Source organism: Antennarius striatus, chromosome 10 (assembly GCF_040054535.1).
Source record: "Antennarius striatus isolate MH-2024 chromosome 10, ASM4005453v1, whole genome shotgun sequence".
In the NCBI taxonomy this organism is placed as follows: domain Eukaryota; kingdom Metazoa; phylum Chordata; class Actinopteri; order Lophiiformes; family Antennariidae; genus Antennarius; species Antennarius striatus.
The window spans coordinates 14477698-14487316 of record NC_090785.1 but is presented as its reverse complement, the minus strand read 5'-3'; positions in this window follow the sequence as shown (position 1 = coordinate 14487316).

The following is a 9619-nucleotide window of genomic DNA, read 5'->3' as shown; positions in this document are numbered from 1 at the left end:
TTCACAGAAAAGTCTAGATTTGTTGAATGTTAAAAAAGACATTACAGTATTTTCAAAACAACATTTAAGATACATTATATAACATTAACTTAACTCTTCATAATTCGAAACAAAAGCATATGCAAGATAAAGCTGAAAATATTCATTTACTGTACATAGATTTATCCTGGTACCACAGGATAAAATAAAGATTGATTGACAAACTCCTGTGATTTAAAGAACAAAATGACACCAACGCAATCCCTGCTATCTGAACTACTTCCTGCTTTGTATGTAGCACGATATAAGGTACTTTTCCCACTCAGTGTCCAGTTTTCTCTTCTTAACTTCAGCTGCACCTAAACAGCAAATAACAATCAGTTAAACAAAGTGTGATGGTACCACAGAATATTTCGAATATAAATAATCAGGTCACATATACTACACTGCCACTCTAGATGAACAAATTGGAGTAAAAATTCAAACTGAAACTTACATTTTTTTCCAAGATCTTCATTCCTGAGGTTGCCACTTTTTGCATGTCCATTCTGAGCCAGTCTCACAGACAGCGATGCACCCCTCCTGAAATGAAGATAATACCATGCAGTGATAATTAGACATTAGCTACTGGCCTTGAAACTGCAGAGCAAAACCCCATATAGAAATGGTAAGTAATATTCACTCACAAACAGTACTTCTTTTTCTAATTATCAAAGGAAGTAGTCAGAGTTGAACTTAAAACAGTGTGATGTCACATGAACAGACTGAAACAGCATGTCAGGTGTAAACCACAATGGCCAGCTGCATGCAGAATGTTAAGTTAGCAGACTCTGGGTTAACTCAGCATCACAAAATGCTTCTTCCTTGTTCTGTTCTGATGGACTACAGAGTTTATAGTTTGGAACACAAAGCCTGAACAGAATCATCAGAAAAACAAAACTAATTAAATGGAGATGGTGCAGGTTATGCGGTGTAATGTTAGGACACGCACAACTTTATGAAGCCTTGTTTTAATATTCTGTCTGCCATATCAAGCAGAGCTGCTGCGTTACATTGTTGATTCAAATCCATTCATCCTGTGCCAATGTTCTCTTGCTTTTCCTTTGACATTAACCTTAACTTCTTAACAATGCTTTTAACAAAATCAGCACATGAACAACCAACCTATAACTTTGCCTGTGGCATTTTTTATTTACAGGTTAAAAAGGAGCAAATCTGGTAGCAGTTAATATTGCAGACTACATTAAAAACATTTAGAAAACATCATAGGCGAAGATAATTACTGACATAGATCTGTTGGCTGAAATCACTTCAGCCAACAACACCTCTGTGGATATACTGTATGTCAAGCAGCTCTTCATTGGAGAAAATAAGCGAGTGTTTAAGATGTAGGCTGATATAAGTTAAATGATGAGACAAGAATGAGTGGTAGGATATGTAGAGAGGTATGAATACATTGTTTCTGTTTGAAATAAAAGTGAATGATCCAACGTTAAAACATCATTGAGCAGCCTCATGAAATAACATTGGTTATGATGGTTGATTTAGCTTAACCCCACAGAAAACATCACATGACCTCGGTAAAGTCATTCATAGCTGAATGGAGGCATACATTCAAAGTTCTGACTGGAACTTGAAACTGTCATGCTGTCTCAAGTTGCTTTTGGATAAAGCTTACTTGTATTTTTCTTCTAAAATGATTTACAATCGACAAACAAACACAGAACTTGAAAGGGTGATATGAAAACAACAACATGTTGGACTGTGATGCTGTACTCATGTGCTCTCAATTTGCTATAGTAGGAAGCAGCGGAGTTACATGTGACACCTAATGGTAAAATCAAGTATTGCAATAATCGAACCAAAGACCTTCTTTCTTTGAGGTAACAGCGCTACGCACTGTTCCAACACACAGCCCTGAGTTTAATCAGGAATTTTTTAAATTAATTTTTATTTGCCAGCCCAATTGGAGTTTTGTCAGCCAACAATAACAAACAGAATAGCTCACTTCTGGGAACAAATGGCCCAAACATCGACTGTCGAGTCTTCTTTTACAAGCCTGGGATATGTAGATCTTGCAGTTGTCCTGTATCAACCATCTATTAAAAGATGTATGTTTATAGATGACTTTTCCTTCCATTGTACAACCTTATATAAACTATTTACATACAATGGAAGAAAAATGCTGGGAGAAAAATCCTACCGGCATTTTTCTGCAAGACTAACAAGTGCTGTGTGTGTTAATTAATCTTAGTGACATACTCAAATTTTAAGCCATTTACAATTCTGTTACTTCTAAATCTGCAATTCACAAAACTTCCTGTATTTCATGAATAAATACCTCATAGCTCCCAGCTTTCCCTTTTCCAAGAACAGCTCGACTGTAACTTTGGGCCCCTCTGGATAAAGTCTGGCATAGAGAATTCTGTTGTGTGCCATTGCTTGGAACCAGCATACCGCCTCCTCAGACCAATTACCGCCATTCACAGGCATCACCTGGGGGACAGAGGAAAGAGATAACACATACCATGAACTGAGATAATTCATTTCCTTTATCGCTGAGAAAAAGATAAGGCTGTGACAAATCATGTGGACAAATGCCAAGACACAAATTACACTCCCACAGCAGAACAGTTCATTAACCATTTTTATTTATGCAAATCCTGGAACTGATAATCTGCACACACCACTAAAAAAAAACAAAACCATCATGTGTTTGTCATGTGGTTAAATTATTGAGCAAACACTATCAGTAGGGAACCACTCACATTTGCCAGTGAGACTCGTACAGCTTGAAGTGGCAGTACTGCCATTTCCGGGGTCAGCTGCTTAATATTCCACAGAGATAGGCAGGCAGTGTCACCGTAGTCCAGCCTTCTCACCTCCACTGCCACAGACGTCTCACCCCCAGCCCCATCTGTGGCAGCATAAGAAGACATTCAGAAAACAGAGCTCGGATAAAATGTCTAACAAGGAATTCCGAAGTGCTTACACATGAGCAAAAGTAACACTGCTACCATCTAGGGGTGTGAAATTGCAAAAACTCTTGACTCTCCAAGTTGGACTCACCTCCACTCACTCCACACATCTTTGTGACCTGGGCCCGGCACCACTGCTGTGGCTTATGGAACCAACCCATTACTTTGGTTCCAATGTCTGGAATGCAGTTCTGCTTAGCATATGAACAACTGGCTTTCAATGAGCTACAAATGAGAAAAATAAATAAATAATGACAACCAGTGGCTCTCTCGACCTACCTTGTTCAATTGTAACCAAAACAGAAGTTTGGGATGTTGGAGACAATCTTTACTGAGGTAGAGAAAAGGGGCTTCTGAAGCCAAACCTTTTGAAAGACAAAGATGACCCACATGGAAGCAGGTGAGGTGTGAGAACTGTTGTCAATAGACCATCAACCCAGCAGTCCACAGAGGGCCTGAAGCATCTGAGGGGTTCGTCGTAGGCAGCAAGAGTTGCCTGAGATTGAACAATGTCCTCATTCCTGAGTTCTGCATTAAGAGCAGAACTCAGGAATGAGGACATTGTTAAATTCTGGCATCTTGGTGCTAGAAGAACCCTCGTGTTCAGGCTCTGTGGACTGCTGGGTTTGATGGATATTGACACAGTTCTCCACCTCACCTGTTACATGTGGGTCATCTTTGTTTTCCAAAGGTTTGGCTTCAGAAGCCCCTTCTCTCACCTCAGTAAAGATGTCTCCAACATCCCAAACTTCTGTTTTGGTTACAATTGCACAAGCGTAGGTGAGAGAGCCACTGGTTTCCACTCTTTTTACTCTGAAGATTGGGGTTTGGATTTCAATGCCCGTACTCAATGTTTTTGGATCATCTGAATCGGTCATATCATCCATCACAGCACCTCCAAACTTGTACCTTGGTGTTTTGACAGGAGGTAACACTGACTGGGCTGAACTTGAAATGTTTTTACTTTTTATATTCCAGTCCATGGGAGTGACGTTTTGTGTTCTGATGAATTGAAGCAGCTGAGAGGTTGTTTGTTTTTGATGATACACCCGGACATCACTTGTGCATCCCCAGTTAATTGATGGTGTTATTTCCATTGGTCTAGGGTTGCTGCTTTTTGGGACAACATCCTGTTTAGAAGGCTGTAGTTGTAGTTTCTTAGGACTCTGACCACTGGCAGGTTGAGAAATCACATCAACTCTTGGACAGTCCTCTTCAGAATGAATAGCACGCTCTTTTTCATGTGCCCTCAAGTGAAAGGATGTGTTCTTAGTCACAAAGGTGCTATTGTCCCTCGGCACAATCCTGCCTATAATATCTTCCTGGATCGTTGAAGGCAGGAGGATGGGGAAATGTTTCAATTGTTGAAAGGGTCGTGTGGTTCCAAAAACTCGGACTGCTTTCGCTTTAGAGCTTGCCATGAGTGAGTTTTGTAACATCCGCCCAAACTTAACATCTGTCATTTGAATCCCTTCCATTCCAAGTGGCTGAACAGAGTCTTTTCCCATTCCATGTTTGACACAATTTTGTGGCTCTGCAGATGAGAAAAGCACAGAGAGGTCTTTTTCTCCCAAGAATGATGATGGAGGCACGATAGATAATAAATGACACATCAATGAAGTATGACTATTTTTCAACTTACCAACTCTGAGCTCCTTGAATACAGCCAAGAGCTTGTCAAGAACATGAAATTTTGAATCCAAAGACTTGCCAAGATCTCTCAACAGACAAGTGGGAAAAGATGAAGTGAAGAAATCTTGAACCCCTTCATAGGCCTGAGGGGAAGTGAAAGTGACACACAAAGCAATATGGTTGCAAATTCTGTGAATTTTTCTTAACTGATAATTTAACATATTAATACTCAATAATCAATTGATCATTAATAATAATCAATAATTTCCCAAATGCGATGTGATTTAAAATTGTAGTACAACAAGTGATTTTTTGCATAGAATGTCCACTGAAACAAAAACAATGCTGTGATATGGGCTGGGCTGGGGTGCATGTGCCATTATAAAGTAGAACCAGGGCAGTCACAGACTGCAACATCCCGCAACACCCTTGAAGTCAAAATTTTACCCTGAGTTACCTGCATAGGTCAAAGATGAAAGTAGTGTTCTGACCTACTGTCATTGATCAAAGGACTAGCTTTGATCTACAGTCTTACACACACCAGGCTTCCCAAGTGTGTGTGTTTCTTCCTAAAGATTGTGAAGGATATACAGTATGTATTATCCATATACCTGACGTCATTCTATTGAACTAACTTGGCAAAACAAACAAAAACTTAAGTAGAGCACGTGCGCTAATGAACCAGAGGTACCTTAGCGATGAAAACGAGTAGTTCCTGTTCGAGTGTGTTCCGGGCATTTTCCAGCAAAAGTAGTTTATAAATTAGCTGCAGCTTCGGGGTCATTGTGGAGGACAGGGGCTGAAGCGGAGCTTCGTGCCGCGGTGAGAGAGCCATACCCGCCTGAGGCGCCCGTCTGGCGGTACTGCTGCTGGAGCTTCGGGCGAACGACCCAGGCTGCTAGCTAATGAGCTAGCGGAAGCTAAGTGGCTTTTATACTATGATGCTAACAGAAAATAGTGAATCAGTGAAAACAACCGTGTAGTACGTAATGTTAGCGAGCATTGAGGAGGTTCCTCTTCAATTTATTCATAAAATGTATCCAGTTTAAATCTGTATTAACAATAAATCTAGCTATATGCGTATAACAATATACCTTTACAGTTTAGTTAGTCGCCCAGAAAACAACTTTAGATACATATTAAGGATCTACCAAACCTTATTTTTAATGGCTAATTTTCACATCCATAAATTTATATTTGCAAGGAAAAAGAAGCTGTATTTTGTTTTATCATGTATTCATATAATGTATCTATTCAATTAACGCCTGAAGTCAAAATGAAAAACACTGAGATTGTCTTTGTGTACATATGTAATTTTAGTCTTCTTTTCCTTTCGGCTTTTCCCTTCAGGGGTCGCCACAGTGAATGAATTGCCTCCATCAAACCCCGTTCTTTGCATCCTCTTCTCTCACACCAACTACCTTCATGTCCTCCCTCACTACATCCATAAACCTCCTCTTTGGTCTTCCTCTTGGCCTCCTGCCAGGCAGTTCAAAACTCAGCATCCTTCTACCAATATATTCACTATCTCTCCTCTGGACATGTCCAAACCATCTCAGTCTGGTCTCTCTGACTTTGTCTCCAAAACGTCTAACTTGTGCTGTCCCTCTGATGTACTCATTCCTGATCCTATCCTTCCTGGTCACTCCCAGAGAGAACCTCAGCATCTTCATCTCTGCTACCTCCAGCTCTGCGTCCTGTCTTTTCCTTAGTGACACTGTCTCTAGACCAAACAAAATTGCTGGTCTCACCAGTTTTGTACACCTTTCCTTTCATTTTAGCTGAAACTCTTCTATCACACATCACACCTGAGACATTTCTCCACCCGTTCCATCCTGCCTGTACATGCTTCTTCACCTCTTTTCCAGACTCTCCATTGCTCTGGACCCTAAGTACTTAAAATCCTTCACCTTCTTGATCTCTTCTCCTGGTAACCTCACTCTTCCACTTGGGTCCCTCTCATTCACACACATGTATTCTGTCTTACTGCGGCTAACCTTCATTCCTCTCCTTTCCAGGACAAACCTCCACCTCTCTAGCTTCTCCTCCACCTGTTCCCTGAGTCTTACTGCAGATCACAATGTCATCTGCAAACATCATAGTCCTTGGAGATTCCTGTCTAACCTCGTCTATCAGCCTGTCCATCACCATAGCAAACAAGAAGGGGCTCAGAGCTGATCCCTGATGCAGTCCCACCTCCACCTTGAACTCCTCTGTCACACCTACAGCACACCTCACCACTCTCTTACAGTCCTCATACATGTCCTGCACCGCTCAAACATACTTCTCTGCCACTCCAGACTTCTTCATACAATACCACAGTTCCTCTCTGGGCACCCTGTCATAAGCTTTCTCCAGATCTACAAAAATACAATGCATCTGTTTGGCCTTCTCTGTGCTTCTCTATCAGCATCCTCATAGCAAATACTCTGCACATCTCCCTTCTTCTTAAAAATGGGCACCAGCACACTTCTCCTCTATTCCTCAGGCATCTTCTCACTATCTAAGATCCTGTTGAACAACCCAGTCAGAAACTCTACTGCCACTTCTCCTGGACACTTCCAAACCTCTACAGGTATATCATCAGGACCGACTGCCTTTCCACTCTTCATCCTCTTCAGTGCCCTTCTCACTTCCTCCTGACTAATCTTTGCTACATCCTGGTCCACAACAGTCACCTCTTCTAGTCTTTGTTCTCTCTCATTTTCCACGTTCATCAACTCTTCAAAGTACTCTTTCCATCTTCCCATCACACTACTGGCACATGTCAATAGGCTTCTGTCCCTATCCTTAATCACCCTAACCTGCTGCATGTCCTTCCCATCTCTGTCTCTCTGTCTTGCCAACCGGTATAGATCAGTCTCTCCGTCCTTACTGTCCAACCTAGCATACAAGTCATCATAAGCTTCTTGTTTGGCCTTTGCTACCTCTACCTTCACCTTACGCTGCATCTCCCTGTACTTCTGTCTACTCTACTCAGTCCTCTCAGTGTCCCACTTCTTCTTAGCTAACCTCTCTCTGTATACACTCCTGTACCTCCTCATTCCACCACCAAGTCTCCTTATCTACTTTCCTTCCAGATGACACACCACGTACTCTCCTACCTGTCTCCCTGATCACATTAGCTGTAGTTGCCCAGTCATCTGGCAGCACCTCCTGGCCTCCCAGAGCCTGTCTTAACTCCTTCCTAAAAGTCATACAACACTCTGACTTTTTTAGCTTCCACCATTTCGTCTTCTGCTCTGCCTCTGCCCTCTTCATCTTCCTCACCACCAGAGTCATCCTGCACCGCACTATCCTATGCTGTTTGGCTACACTCTCGCCTACCACTACTTCGCAGTCACTGATCTCCTTCAGGTTACACCGTCTACACAAGATGTAGTCTACCTGTGTGCTCCTACCTCCACTCTTATAGGTCACCCTATGTTCCTGCCTCTTCTGGAAGAAAGTATTCACCATAGCCATGTCCATCCTTTTTGCAAAGTCAACTACCATCTGTCCTTCTGAGTTCCTCTCCTGGATACCAAACCTGCCTATCACCTCCTCATCACCTGTTTCCTGCACCAACATGTCCATTGAAGTCTGCACCAATGACAACTCTTTCACTTCTAGATATGCTCTGCATCACTTCATCAAAGTCTAACCAGAATTTCTCCTTCTCCTCCAGCTCACATCCTACCTGTGGAGCATACCCACTAACAACATTGAACATCACACCTTCTATTTCTAGCTTCAGACTCATCACTCTATCCGACACTCTTTTTACCTCCAGGACATTCCTAACAAACTCCTCCTTCAAGATAACTCCTACTCCATTTCTCTTCCCATCTCTTCCCATCTACACCTACATATGTGATTTTAGTACAGTATTTTATAACACGGCAGTTCCGCGTTCGAGTCCCGCTCTGTGCGGAGTTTGCATGTTCTCTCCGTGTCAGCGTGGGTTCTCTCCGGGTTCTCCGGCTTCCTCCCACCTCCAAAAGCATGCGCTTCAGGTTGTTTGACCGGTCCCAAATTGCCCGTAGGAGTGATTGTGTGCATGGTTGTCCATCTTTGTGTGTGGCACCATGGAGCACTGGCATCGTGCCACCTCACGCGGGGGACACTCTGCTGTTTCTTTAATGCACAGTATGTACCTATTTACTTTTCTGTTTTTTTTCTTTGGGGGGGGGTGTCATGTAATCATTTGTGCTGTTGAAATTTCTATATTTCCTCAAGTGTCAAAATAAAATGAAAATAAGACAAAGCTGCCAGCCATGTGGAAAACTGTCATTAACAGCTTTAATAGTTACATAACTTGGAAGAAAGATGTGATGTAAACATAATTTAAAAGCATCCTGCTCTTTCATCTACTTAACTGTTGCTGTAGTTGACCTTTAAAATATTTTTAAAAGCAGCTTTACTGCTTCCATGACAGCATGGACTATAAAAAAATCCAATCAGTAATTGGACCTGAATGAAACTTTTAATATCAAGCCTCTTCTTGATGGACTCACAGCTGGACTGCCAGAATCTGTGCATGAAGTATCATTAAAATGTGCATGGCTTTGTGAAGCTAATATGAAAATTTATGAAAAAATGGAAACTTCTAGTTTGCTGCTGTTTGCTTTATCAGCCTGGGTTGTTTGCTGGTCATGAATTCAGGGGGAATATTTTCATGGATGATGATTTAAACCACCGTTGTTAAACCCCATCAGTGTAACGGCTGTCTTCAAATGGCCAGATGTAATGTGTAAATGTAAGTAAATGTAATCTAGGTTACAAACATTACAGTTGCACAGAAAAAAAATTATATTTATTTTTAGGCACTCTGACCTTTCCTGCTCTCGTGGGCCACATAAAAAGATGTGGAGGGCCACATTTGGCCTGCAGGCCTAGAATTTGACACATGTGACTTAAACACTGAAAACTGTAGGAACAATGAGCTATGAACAAAAAACAAAAAAACAAACAAACAAACTGTGAGATCACTTTTGTTGAAAAGTGGAAGACCACAGCCAAAATGTGGGTATCGTGGTCACTATTTGCAT